We start from the raw sequence: 14,876 nt of genomic DNA, 5'->3' as shown, positions 1-14,876 counted from the left end.
AAATGGTGGGTCCCCAACTTCTCCCAAAACCCAAAAGAAACCTTATTGTCACACCTGCAAACAGGTGGGCCATTACAAAACTGACAGCAGTTGTCCCAAGGCCAACAACAATAAGGAGAACATACCCCCAAATAAAGCTTCCCAGCCTCCTGTTACTACTAGTAGTAATCCCCCAGGTGGTGGGAGTGCCCCCAAGAATCTGGGTGCATTTACTTTGGGAGTGCCTGGGGACTCTGGCCTAACCAGGTCCCCTGACTTAGATACTCTTGTCTGTGAGACTGGCATGGGGTTTGCCAACTTCACAGCCTGTCCCAACACTTTGGGCAGGTACAGACAGGAGCCCCTCATCAATGGCTCAAAAGTTGAGGCCTACCGAGACACAGGGGCTAGCATCACCATGGTGGCTGAGAGCCTAGTCCCCTCCCGGCAACTTATGCCCGGTGCCACATACCAGGTAGTGAACATTGATGGAGTGCAGAGAGATCATCCCATAGCAGTGGTAAATCTCAGCTGGGGAGGTGTCACTGGTCACAAGAGAGTGGCTGTGTCACCAAACCTACCTGTGGATTGCCTACTGGGGAATGATTTAGAGACCTCAGCCTGGGATGAGGTAGAACAAGAAACCCATTTTAAAATGGTAAACCTCCATGGTAAGGTTAGTGGGGCCGTGATAGCCACAGCCCCAGTCCCAGAAGTCCTCCCTGAACAGGTCAGGAGGGCTGTGCCAGTCACAGCCCTATCCCAGAAAGATGCCTTTCCTGAACAGGTTGGCAAGGCTGTGATGGTCACAGCCCAAACCCAAACTGAGTCCCTTCCTGAAAAGGTTGGTGGAGTTGTGATGGCCACAGCTCAAACTCAGACCGATAATAGTGTTGTGAAGCCTGAAACCATGTATCACTCCACTCAAACAGAGAGCATTGAGGAGGAAGAAAAGTCTTCCCCCTCCCAGACACTAGGTGAGAGCCAGCCTCCTCAGGGAACTGACTCTACCCCGGGTGAAGGAACTGCCCCAGAGGTAGTCAGGCCTAGCCTGGCAGAGCCCCTGATGACAGTGGAACCTTCCCAGGTGGGACCCAGTCTGGAGCAGGTAACCTGCCCCTCTCTACCCTGCCTCAGTCAGCCCAGGGTTGTAGAGGTCAGGGAGGCCAGTGGTGGACCCCAAAGGGCCCCCTGTCCAAAAATCCCCAATCAGCAGATTAGGATCACTGAAGCTAGTGGTCCTAGCCAAGTGAAAATAAAACACACTCCTGAAGGATCTCCCTTAAATTTAGTTAGGGAACTCCCGCAGCTGGACACTGTTGGGCACAGCCAAACATGGGGCCTAAAAACCCCTAACCTGACCTGTCCCTCCAGTAAGCCAAAAAGAGGGACTCAGCCTCCAGCTTTAGGTAGCCAGAGATTGACCCTGAGAGCTCATAGCAACTCAGTACTGGAAAGAAAGGCACATATGGTGGATAGTGATTGGAGGAAGTTGAGCCCAACAGTAGTGGAGTCTCACTTCAGTACTCCATTCCCACACCAGCCTTTTACTTTGCCAAAGCACGCCACAGGTAGTGATTCCCTATGGTGGAGACCCTCAGATACCCTTAGGGTGAGGGGTTGCTTAGTGGACCATGATACAGGGGGTAACCATGCCAGTGCATGTACCACCTCATATGGCCACTCAGGCAATATAGGCTTACCTGGACAAGGATAGCCTTATCTCCTTTCGTTGGGGGGGGGGGGGTTGTGTAGGAAGGTAGATACCTGACTATGGTTACCCCCGACTTTTTGCCTGGTGTTTTGCTGGTGTTCCGACTTAGTTGACCTGGGGCCCTGCCAATCAGGACCCCCGGCCTACTGCTCTCTCTCTAAAATGGATTCCATGTACCTTAGGTACATTTCCAATTGGAACTGGGCCACCTTGTCAGACCCTGTTACTCAGGGCATCGGTGTACCCAGGGCCTACCAGGGGCTGAAGCATGTATTATGCCACCCCTGGATGGCCATCTAAATCTGACACAACTGGCTGCGCGACAGCTGGGGCAACGTGGCGTACTCGCCCGTTGCTTTAGGTATAGTATCCCTATATCTAACCCTAAAAATGGACACCCGAGTTCCTATCAGTACTCCTATGGCAGGCCTTAACAATCCTGAAGGCAGAGTGCATGGAATCGTGTGAATTGGGCTCTGGCATGAGCCGAGCCCGGTTGCAGCTTGCGGAGCCAAGACCCAATGGCTGTTCAATGATAACGCATACCATATCGCTAACTTCGGTATCGCGTTATCAAGACATGTCGAGTAAGGTGTCATACGAATCGGGATGCTGACCCCTCACCAATGCTGGCGACGAGGTTAGCATTCCGCCCTTCTAGAGGGACACAACATGTACGTAACTGTGAACCCCGGTTAAAGTTAACTGAAGCCTCAGCTCCACAAAATGGATGCTGCCACCACAGACACGAGTCTGACCTCCTGCTGCTGGGAGTCCTTCCAGCGAGGAGAGCTTGGACAAAGGGTTTCCTGTCCGGGGCGGTGTTCGCACCATCCCAGACAGGGTTTTGTGTATCCTGGGTAGGCAGGGCTTTACAAGAAGGTGACTGCGGAGTGGCACCCCGGTGCTCACTACGCATCTGCCGGTTAGAACCAGTTCCAGGGGCGCACAGCCCCTGACCTGGGGAAAGTCCGGCAGGGGAGAGGGGTGTAACTACCCCCCTTCCTGGTCCCACCCCTCGGGCAGGACCTAGTCATGTACCTACCCCTTTCTTTAGGATAAAGGCCGGAGCGGGGACCCTTCCAAATTAGATCATCTTTGAATCAAGAATACTTTCTACGAAAGGACTTCGAGACTCTTCTTAAGATTTCTCCCTTGTGGCTAAGGAGTAGTCACCCTGCGTCCGCAGACACCATCTAAGAACTCTGCGGTTTGCTGCAAGTCCTTCCTCAGGAATCCGACTGCCCAGCTCGACGAGAACCGGCTTCCCTGGCACCTCTGACCTCTACCCACATCGTCAGCTCAGCTGAGATCTGTGGGTGCGACGAGACCTCGAGGGACCGGGCATCATCAAAACCTGCACGCTTTCTTAACCAGCACGACCACCGAAGGAATTCTCTGGTGAGTGCTCTGGGGTCCGAGAAGCCCCGACCCTGAGCAGCTCCAGCACCGAAGTGCAGCCTCCCAGCATCTTCACGATCTGCGTGGGGCCCTTCTGCTTCGCCGTTCAGCCCGTTGTCCGATCACTAGCCGCTGGCTTGTGACTCCTTGACGACGAACGACAACCAACGTTGCTGGTCTGGTTGCTCCAGACTGGCCCTTGCTCCCTTCTGCGAAAGGAGCACCCCGGACCCTCCTGGTCCACTCAAGACGCCATTTTTAGGCCCACCACGTGGCCCTGAAATCTGCCAAGGCTTGTTGCCCCAATCCTGGGCCCAGCGACGCCGACAGCATCAACCTTCGTGGGACAGCTCGCACCTCCATCCTGGTCGCCGACAACGCCTCCTGGTCCATGAGACTGCAGAGCCTAGCGTCGCCCACTCACCTGGTCGAGGTGACGATCATCCGGTGCCCTCCTGGTACCCTCTGACTACTGACTAGTAGTACGAACTTGGTCCCCTCTGCTTTCAGGGATCATCGATCTCTGATCCAGGCTTGGATCTCTACGAACTATTCTCCACTGGTCGCCGGCTAGCAACTCCTTCCTTCCGTCTCCTGGCTCGTCAGCGAAGACCCCCGACGCCTGTAAGACTTGTGCAGCCGCAGCCCTCGTGGCTAGATAACTTCGGCATTTCGGTGCCTGCATAGCCTCCTTACTTAAGGGTCCCGAGTCCCTCGCTTCCGACTTGCCTTATCGGGTCCGCCCGAGACCACTAAACTTTCCGTGCCCTCGGGCACTTGTATTGATTGTGCACTTGAAGTATTTTCCTAAGAGTTTTGTTCTGTGCTTAGTACCCTGTCCTCATAAAGAGTCCAGGGCTGTTGTGATTCTAATAAATATACTGTTTATTTTCATAACACTTGTGTGGTGTCCTTTCACTTGGTGTTCAAGGGGTATGTGATGGTATAACAGCTGGCTTAACACGCCCTCTAAAGTTTAGCCCGAAGACTGCTCGTATCCACGCTACTAGGATAGCTGGTCTAAGGTTGACTTACAACCAATCACCGTAAGGGTCGTTTGGACCGACACATAGTGGTCACTAGAATAGTGAACACTGCATATCGGGCCAACTTCTCACATCTGGGGTAGAGTGTAGTAGGGTGTCATTCGGGCCAACTATTTCCGTGATGTAAGCTGAGTCTCGTGGGGGTGGAGAATATGAGCCAGTAATCTACCAGGTCTTTCGCCTTCTCCATATCGTCGCGCAATGTGCTGTTTATTAAGGAACAATAACTCACGTTCAGCCGTCTCTCTAAATTCAAGTAGCAGGGCCAAACATCTTGCCTCTCCTGCACTGGATACAGTGACCATTGACTCTCGGTCTAGGGCAGAGATGTATGTCTCAATACGATTCAAAGTGGAGCGAAGATCTCGCAGGGCTCATGCATGTTTAGCTATACAAATGCCTCTAATATAGGCCTTGAACCCCTCCCAAAGAACCGCCCAGGTGTCTACAGATCCAGTGTTGATCTCGAAATAGTCTTCATTGACCTGTCTAACTTCCTCATTAAAAACCGGGTCTAATAAAACATTTCCAGGGAAGCGCCTTTCGTAGCCACCCGGCCTGGGAATATTGAGCTTGAGAACAATTGGAGAGTGATCCAAGGGTGTACATGGCAAAGTAAGTAGCCCCTCCAGCCAGCCAGTAATTCCCAGGGAGACTAACCAAAAATCTATCCTTGTCCATGTATTGTGAAACCCTGAATAGTGTGTAAATTCCGGAAGTTGTGAATGGAGTTTGTTTTCTATATCTATCAGAGAAAAATGAGTGCATATGTCATGGAGGGCTTGTCGGGAGCGGGACTTAGTGTCGAGGGAAGCAGAAGTGCTATCTCTGGATGGATTCATTAATAAGTTGAAATCACCCCCTAGTATCAATAGTCCAGGGTCAAATGAGACCTGCAGTTCGTGGAAGAAGGTTGGGCAGTCTACATTTGGACCATAAATCCCGACAAATGAAATCTTGTGTCCTGACATGGAAGCAGTGACGATCAAAATACCACCCTCAGCATCAGTCAAGGTCCCGTGCAGCGAAAAGGGGACACGCTTATGCATGAATATAGCAACCCCCCTAGCATACCGACTATAGTTAGAAAAAAACCTGTGGGAACCCCAACTTTTCGCAATGGGAGCGTGGTCTGAATTGGACAAATGCGTCTCCTGCATGAACACAATATCAATGTTGTGTCTGACTATGTAGTTGAGGACCTGTTTTCACTTTTTGGTATTGTTTAGGCCCCTAATGTTCCATGACATCAAAAAGAGCCCAGAAGGTCCGGGCTGGTGTCCTAGCCTAACCATTGAATAACTGTAACCATTATTGCACCGCAATGCATGCAAATCTCCTGCCGCAAACTAGTAAACCAAGCAATGACTGTAAAAGAAACAAGGAATTTGCGCAAATACCCCTCCCACCACCCACCACCCAGCCTCCTACTGACCACATAGAGGCAAACCCCAAATTGCCTAGTTAAATACGTGTGCAATACAAACAGTCTCATAACCATAGTAAACAATTGTGCACATCGCAAAAATAGCATACATAACAAATAAACTTTGGTATTCACCATAGGGCGTGGCACGCCCCGCCGGTCGGGCATTAAGACATACAAGCTCAACATGTAGGTTAGAAATTCCTGTATAAACTAAAGTAGCAAAACACAGTGATAACTTCAATAATCATTTAGCCAGTCTCGGTGTTGGAGAAGAGTTCAACACTGTCCTGTGAGCTCCACTGCGATGGGGAGACGGAGCGCGGCACGCCGGCCGCCCCAGAGTGTCTTTTCTTGTATTCCTGGCAACATTCCTGCACCTCAGTGGGAGTATCAAATATGCGAAATCTGCCATCCACATCAACTCTTGACCTCGCTGGGTATAGCATTCCGTACCTTAGGTCCAAGTTCTTAAGGGTCGCTTTGACTCCATTGAATTTGCATCTTGCCTCCTGAACCATGATGGTGAAGTCAGGGAAAAAAGCCAACTTGCTCCCCTGCCACTGGGCGTCTCCCTTGTCTCGAGCCGAACGGAGAGCAGCATCTCTATCCCTGAAATTCATGAGTCTGGCAATGATGGGACGCGGGGGAAGGCCCGGCAGTGGACAGGGCCCCAGCGATCTGTGAGCGTGCTCAACCACAAAGCCTTGTGTGAACGTGTCCCTGCCAAACAATTCTGTAAGCAATTGTTCCACAAAGATATCCATACGACCAGTGGAGGTCGTCTCCGGAATTCCGAGGATTCGAATATTATTCCGACGGCTGCGCGCCTCTAAATCCTCATTCTTAATAGCAACGTCTTTGAGGATCTTCTCTACCCTGTGCAGCCGCTTCAGCGAGGATGATGCGCCGTCTTCGATGTCCGATACCCTTGCCTCCACCTCCACGACATCCAGTCTCCGATCGTGCTCTTGAAGTTTAGACCCCATGTCAGCTAATTTCTTATCTAGGTCGTCAAAGCGGCTGTCAAGTGCCTTGAATCCGGCCCTCATCTCGCTGAGCATGGCCGTCGCAAGAGAGGCAGGGTTATCCTCGGAGTTTGAGCCCGTACCCCATCAGCTAGGCCAGTAGGGACATCCGGGGTGGAGCCAGGAGTCCTATCAAATTGCAGCATAGGTTGCTTTGGGTCTTTCTTCCCCATTTTTCAGAAAGAGGATGGAAACCTGTCGGTGGACCGGCAAAGCTTCAGCCACAGGGGAATCTGAGGGCAGGGAGGTGCAATCTGAGCACTTGAGGAAGTCTGCACCTGCGTGATGAGCGACAATATCAACTTATGGAAGAAAACGCCATGTGCCCATCGCAGCAGCGCCTGTCAGCGGAAAGAGGGCGGATGCGCTCCCAAGAAAGAGCGGTGATGCGGCTATACGAGCCCGATGTCGGGACCAGGGTAGTGCAAAGAGGAGAGAGCGGCCGGCCAAGATGGTGAAACAGCGATTACCCACACAGAACAGAGTGGATCAAGGCGTGGAGGCAAGCATTGGGCTGTGGGCACTGGTGGAATGCCAAGGCACGTAGAGGCGCTAGGGGGCCCGCCCATTTAAGTAGACAAAGCCCTCGGAGATCGTCCGCCAGCAGGTAAGATCAAAGGCCACAGGAGCAGTCAGCGGTCCAAACAATGCCTCATCGGAGCCGGGAAAATCCTGCTGCGTCATACACACCCGTGCGTGTCTTCTCCTCAGCAGGCCCTTACATCCGCGGCAGGCAGGCTGCCAGGGGGTTTCGGGGGGCCGGCACAGCCGATGAGGCCCAGCGCCGCCGCAGCCTCAGACAGGAGTGTTACGGCCTCCCCACAAGCCCGTCAAACCCCCGCCGCAACCAACAAGCCAGGCCCCGGCGCAGAACCCCCCACCAGGCCAGAAGGCCCCAAAAGCACCCGGCGCCCAACGGGCCCAGCCGGCAGCCGCAGCGGGAGGGAGGGGAGGGAGTATAGCCCACAAGAGGAGCGGGAAAAGAGCACAGGACAGCATCAGGCACCCACCGGGGCCGAACTAAACCACCGCCTCAGACCGGGACAACATTATCGGGAGAGGCAGCCAAGCCACGTCTGCCCTCCACGTCGGCTCGCCTCACACCTGCCCCACTCGTCGTCTCCGTCCGGATCGGGCATCAGGTTGTTCCTGGAGGGTGTTTGCTAAAGCAGGAATGTCCCTACATTAGGAGAAATAAAGTTTATTCAGCCCGGCCGGCGGAGCTTCAGGCAAAGGCGGCTATATTGGTCGCCTCCGTTGCCACGCCCCCCACATCCAAGACACCTTCAACGCCATGACCGCTCCGACAACCGAGACAACTGAGACCCCTTCCCCAAGACCACCACCTGTACCAACCGCCTGCTCTCCTGGACCAACATAAACGACGATAACACCATCAAGATCATGAACACCATCCACTCCGGTTCTCCATCAGACCCTTGCTCGCACCACATCTTCAACAAAGCCAGCACCGCCATCACACCCCACCGCCGGGAGGCCATCAACATTTCCTTTGAGACAAGCACCTTCCCGGAGAGCTGGAAGCATGCCGAGATCAACGGCCTACTCAAGAAATCCAAGGCGGACCCCAAAGATCTCAAGAACTTCTGGCCCATCTCCCTGCTCCCGTTCCCGGTGAAGGTCATCGAGAAGGCCGTCAACAAACAACTGACCGGCTACCTCGAGGAAAACAGCACCCTGGACCCGTCCCAGTCCGGGTTCCGCAGTAACCACAGCTCCGAAACCGCCCTCATCGCCGCCACCGATTACGTCAGGACCCTGCTAGACAATGGAGAAACCGCGGCCCTCATCCTTCTGGACCTGTCAGTCACCTTCGACACGGTCTGCCACCACACTCTACGCACACGACTCCACAACGCCGGGATCCAAGAGAAGGCCCTGAACTGGACAACCTCCTTCCTCTCCGGCAGAACACAGAGCGTCCGCCTCCCCCCTTCTGCTCCAAAGCAACCGAGAGCATATGCGGCGTACCCCAGGGCTCATCCCTCAGCCCAACGCTGTTTAACATCTACATGGCACCGCTCGCCCACGTCGCCCGACTGCACGACCTCAACATCATCTTGTACGCTGATGACACCCAGCTGATCCTCTCCCTCACCAAGGACCCCCACACCGCCAAAACCAACCTCCACGAAGGAATGAAGGCCGTCGCAATATGGATGAGGAACAGCCGGCCGAAGCTGAACTCAGACAAGGCGGAGGTCCTCATTCTCTGATCCACCCCCTCGGCCGGGAACGACTCCTGGTGGATGACCGCACTGGAAACAGCTCCAACACCCACCGACCACGCACGCAACCTGGGGATCAACCTCGACTCCACCCTCTCCATGACCAAGCAGGTCAACGCTGTCTCTTCCTCCTACTTCAACACCCTCCGCATGCTCAGCAACATCTACAAGTGGATCCTCACCGAAACGAGAAGAACGGTCACCCAGGCCCTTGCCGTAGCCACATCACACCCCACCTGAGAGACCTGCACTGGCTCCCCGTCAACAAGAGGATCTCCTTCAAGCTCCTCATCCAAGCACACAAGGCATTCCACAACATCGGACCAGCGTACCTCAACAAACGACTCAGCTTCTACACCCCCATTTGCCAGCTCTGCTCCGCCGACCTCGCACTCGCCACAGTCCCCCGTATCCGAAGAGCGACCTCTGGCTGCAGATCATTCTCCCACCTCGCTGCCAAGACCTGGAACACCCTCCCCATCCACCTATGGCAGACCCAAGACCTGCTGACCTTCAGAAGACTCCTCAAGACCTGGCTTTTTGAGTAGTAGTAGCATGCCCCCCCTCCCCCAGCGCCTTGAGACCCTCACGGGTGAGTAGTGCGCTTTATAAATGCTATGATTGATTGATTGCAAACATATTTTGGGGGCCCCTGTTCAGGACAATTTTGAATTTATAATCTAGTTTCAGTGCTTTCATGCCCTCTATGTCCAGATCACTCACAGTGCACAGAGACACCCCTCCAAATGCTAAATGTGTTTACATTTACATTTAATATTCAGGTATAGTGATGTGTGTTTTCAATATCGTAACAGCAGCAGGTCATTCATATTACTGGAAATGATCTCTGTGACAACCTCCTATTTCTCATGTCAGGCCCAGTTTTGATCTTTTGACCTAAAAGAAACTTTTTTATGGCTGCTGCAAGAAACATGAACACATTTCTCTGCAAAATATCTGTAATAGACTGTCACACATCACCCACATTAAAATTAAATGAGAGGAAACCCGCATTTAAAACAATCTGGTTAAGAATTACAAGGTCCCAGGGAAAGATTCTCCAGAACAGAGCTGGCTCTATCAGAGGCCCCCTGAATGGCTGGGGCCCTGGTGGGAGCCCACTTTGCCCATGCCTTAAAATGTCTCTGTTTCCCTGATTATCAAATGAACTGTTCTCAGTGTACAGCTGAATCTTGCTTAGCCCTCTCCTGCCTATTATTTTCGTTTCTAGGCGGCAGGTTGAGCCGCCACTCTAACCAATGAAAAATCATTGACAACAGTACCATGCCGTCCAATCCGATGGAGAATCTTCCGGAGGAGGCGGAGCTACAAGGAGCAAACGACGTATGCGCATTTCTCATTTGTTGGCTGGTGTCACATGATCAGCTTGCGTTGTCCCTGGAAAAGGAAGCGTATGTTGGCTGTCCGGAACTAAGGCTTCAGCAAGAAGCGTTACCTCTGAATAAAGCCGTGTCTAAATGCTACTGTTGCTGTGTAGGGTGAGTGTTGGTGCGGCTGTAAAACGGCCATGCAACGAGCCGTGGTTTTGACGTTTAAGTGTAGTAGTGTGCCTGGTGCTTGAGGCACCTTGGTCCAGGTGGAGTAATCTCTAGCTGGTATTCTTGTGCAGTGTACTGGACGGTTAGTGCATGCTGAGTGCAGTGATTCTTCACGGGAGTGCAGTAGTTCTGCACAATTTTAGCTGAGTGCAAGATGACTGCAGTCGTGGAATAGTATTTAAATATTGATCTCATCATGAATGGTATTCCAATTTTTTAAAAAATTCACAAAAAATACTGTTGACTGAGCAACTGCCAGGGTTGATTTTGCCATGCCCTTTCCGAATTTTAAATGTGTGCCCATGGCTAGAACAGAACGAAACTGTAGTATACAGCACGTTGAGAAGGTAGTTGCTGATGCATATATATGGCAACTACTGAGATTGTTTGGCGGCCAATGATGTTGTCATGGTGACCACAAGCCAAGCAATCGACGCGAGGCGTCGAGAACACCATCGACCTGCAAGCTCTATACAAGCCTATGCCAGCACCAGGATTTCCACATCCATAATTTTATAGCTAAGGTTACGAAGACACGTTTAACATACTGTCGCAATTTGGATGTTGTAACACTTGTTCACTCCAGTTTATAACATTCTACAGATTGACCTGAAAACAAAGATTAAAAACAACAAGCATTGGTAATGCATCGGTTTCACATATGTAATGAATAAAGAGCTATTTTCATCAATCATCATCCAGTAGGAGGAAAGAGGTCCCTGACAGATAACACGGGAGTGGAGAGGATGTGGTGCAGTGGCCAGAGCTGCTCACTTCTAGAGCTGGGGAACTTGTTTCAAGTCTCCACTGTGCTGCACATCCTGTGATTCTATGCAAATCACTCAACCTCTCTGGGTGATAAATTGTTATATAAATATGCTGAAAGAGTAAAAAGGCAAAACTATGAAAATATAGATCCACCATAGCTGATGTTAACAGAATGTCGGCGGCAGGAAACTGATAAGAGAAGCAGATCAGGAACAAGCATTGGTAAATGCAGGAATATATACTACAGCCAATAGAAATGGAGGAAAGGTAAGTGGCGCCCACAAAAACCTGTGAGAAGCCAAGAAAGAGAAGAGGCGGGATGTAAATTCCTTTTAAGTTTATATTGAAAACAATAGATTTCTCAAGCCCAGGCGAAACCTAAAAATAAAGCCAAGAGTGATGAGGGGTTTGCAAACTGCTCCACCCACTTTGCACAAGGGCAGGGAGAATAGCCCTCCTCGTCCCTAACATTGCCTAAGGCAGATGGCCTCACTAATCGGATTCCTCCCCTCCCAAGGGTGAAATGCTCCACTACCACATTTCATCTTGCCTAAGGATGGGGGCGTTGAGGGAAAGGTGTTACATTCACTCCACTCATCTAAGGGAAACAGAAATTACACTTTTCTCCCCTTGCTCCCCTTGCTGCTGAGGAGCAAGTAAATATTACTCCAATCCCTTTTTAGTTAATGTATATATAATAATATTTATAATGTGTGTGTGTATATAACTTAATCTGTATATGTTTAATGCTATTAATTAAACAAAGTTAATTTATTTAATTTTAAAATATTGGAATAAAATGTTCTTTCTTCTGTTGATATAAAACTTCTGTACATCTGCATTCTTATTCCTTTAATATCCCATGCACTACACATCTTTTCATCCTAACTCCCCTTACCTGTCCCAGTACTCTACAGATACCTGAATCTAAAAAAAAAATCCTTGCTACCCCTATACACTATCCATCACTGTAACCCTAAAAACACCTTATTACCTCCATACACTATCCATTCCTAAACAATTCTTACTACCTCTGTACACTAACCATTCCTGAACCCTGACAACTCCTTACTACTCCTAAACACAAGCCATTTTTGAGCCTAAAATACCTTAATACTATCCTTCCCTGAACCTTAAAACCCATTTCCACCCGTATACACTACCCACCCCAGAACCCTATAAACTCTCTACTATCCCATTCACTACCAATCATTGAGGCCTAAAACCCCATACTATCCCTATTTACTACCCAGCCCTAAAATCATATACTACCACTTTACACTACTATCCCTGAACCCTAGAAACTCCTCACTGTCCTTTATACACTACCCTACCCAGAGGCTTGGAAAATCCTTTACCAGCCATAAACAAAACACCCCTGAGACCTAAAAAATGATTTACTACTTCTACACACTACCTTTCTCTCAACCTTGAGCCCTAAAAACTTTTACAATACCTATACATTTTCCCTTCCTGAATGTTAAAAATGGCAAACATTGTATTGAAGTAAAACTTTTTAGAAAACGGATGCGAAGCAAAAACTCCTGATGCAACGACCTTCGAAGTAACGCCTGCAAAATATCGCTGACATATCACAGGAGCAGATGCCAGCTTCTGTACACCTCTATGGTTCCCTGTATTGAGTTGACAATGAAGGAGTTAGTGAGCTGGCATCCATTCCTGCATCTAGTTCGTAATTGGCAACAGGGCAAAGAAGTTGATGGCAGCTTATTCTCCTCTATGATCTACAGAATTCTGTGAGCCACAGAGCAGGTGATCATCTGCCGCCTACTCTTGCACCCTGTTTGCAAATAGGGCAAAGGTGAGAGCAGGGGTTACATTCAGAATCAGGATGCACTTCCCGGGTGAGTTGTGGGAACAGAATTCATCTACCCGGGGAGTTGTGCACGTACCAGCAGATCGTACCCTTTTGACGTCTGTGGACCGTCACTGAATCATTACTAGAACCCGAAGACCACTGACCTACACAGTTTCTATGATTTGGACCTCAAAACAATACACAAAAATACAAAAAACAAGTATACACCTAACAAATGGTGAAATATTGAAATCTTTTGTGAATTCACTATCAAATATAGAAAAAGGTTTCAAATTCTCAGTTTTGCTTCTATATTTGTGTATACTTTATTATTTACTTTTGTAAAACAGTTGCGGAACCCCTGAGTGGGCCCTGCAGACCCCCTGGGATCATCAGACCACAGGTGAAGAACCACTGCATTATACAAAACACGCCAAATAACAGGACAGCATTGTTTAGGCAACAGAAGAATGGGCGAATTGGCCCAAGCTTCTGCATCTTGTTCACAATTTGCCGTAGGAATGAGTGCAAGCAGATCTGCTCCTCTGTGGCCCACAGCATCTGCGGATCAACTAAAAAACTCTAAGCAAGTTAAGATTGACTAGTATGTTAACAGTGGCTTCACAATTAAAACTAAATACCCAAGAAATTTAAGAGTTACGGTGCTACCTTCACCTTCCCATCCCCATCCAAATGCCCCAAGGGTAGTGGCTTGGACAGTTATTTAGGGTGGCAGCTAAGTCAATCAAAGCTTATATAGTTGAAGATTGAAGACATGCAGGCCTCTACAGATTACACATTTTGAGACTACTGTGAAGCTAATGGAACGGAAGAGCGCCTTTATTTAAGTGACCATCATACATATGTTCAGTCATTTTACAATCCAAGGTTTTTTTTTACTTTAGTGAATCTAAAGAACATTCCCCCTAACCAATAACTAGGTGTGCTACATAATGCTTGGCCCAAATTTCAGTGTAAAATTATCCCCAACTTGTCTTCTTAAAATTTAGAATCTATGTCTGTACATTTCACAAACTTGGAAATCCAAATTTTCCATATTTGAGGTTTCTAGTTTTGACAATCTATGAATGTACATTGTGTGAATGACATGTTTTGCTTATAGGAAGGGCTATGGTGGAGCCTGAAAATTGGTGCTCCTTTTTGGCGATTTTTTACAACCATGGATGAAGCCCATGTTTAAAGGCTTTGCTCTAGCCTGATGCCATTCTTACTTCTCCAACTGGACCTACACTGTAGCTTTGCCCTCACTTTAGACACAACCTCTGATTTTCTTTAGTGGTCACCACAGCACCCTTGATTTTTCTTTAAAGTTATACCCACCCTCTTATGAAAACTTTTATTTTATTAATCTCAGATTTTTTTTTAGTATGTTGATGGCACAAGTTCCTGCGTGGGCTCAAAACACTTATAACAACTATTGTGCTAACTTTACCACTTGGATGAAAGTCAGATATACAAGCAACCTGTGGGTGCCCGATTACTGGTCAGCCGCTGGTGCACACCCTTGATTCCATCTGATAAATACAAAATATATGGTGTGACCTCTCAAAGCATCTTATCCATGTAATTTAGATTTGCCGCTTCCATCTGGGAATGATGAAGCAGGTTTTCAAATATATACATTCCTCTCATTGAGTGTCTGCTGTCTGTGTACAAGTGATATCCATGCGTTACTGTACGATTGACATACTTGTAGAGCTGTCATAATATCTGAATATTTTTGAAAGGGTGCATTTAGCATCCACCCGGTACTACTTCAACAACCCAGACATGTCTCTGTTTTGGTTGCCATATGCCATCTACACTGACTTAGAGCATTGATCAAGATCAGTCTCAAATTACTGTGCCTGGTTCATTTAATTTTTT

The 14,876-nt window shown here is 49.2% G+C and overlaps 1 protein-coding gene across 1 annotated transcript in view; it reads left to right on the top strand.

Moving 5' to 3' along the window:
• Window positions 1-10,212: 10,212 nt before the first annotated feature.
• CEP78 (centrosomal protein 78) overlaps window positions 10,213-14,876 on the top strand; it is a 479,433-nt gene continuing 474,769 nt past the window's right edge. The window contains exon 1 of the mRNA XM_086961339.1: window positions 10,213-10,342. The gene's annotated coding sequence lies outside the window, so the exon portion shown is untranslated. The remainder of the gene's footprint in view (window positions 10,343-14,876) is intronic.

This window comes from Lissotriton vulgaris, chromosome 3_1 (genome assembly GCF_964263255.1).
Source record: "Lissotriton vulgaris chromosome 3_1, aLisVul1.2, whole genome shotgun sequence".
NCBI classification, from domain to species: domain Eukaryota; kingdom Metazoa; phylum Chordata; class Amphibia; order Caudata; family Salamandridae; genus Lissotriton; species Lissotriton vulgaris.
The sequence above is the reverse complement of the archived record's forward strand: the minus strand, read 5'-3'. Positions and strand labels throughout refer to the sequence as shown.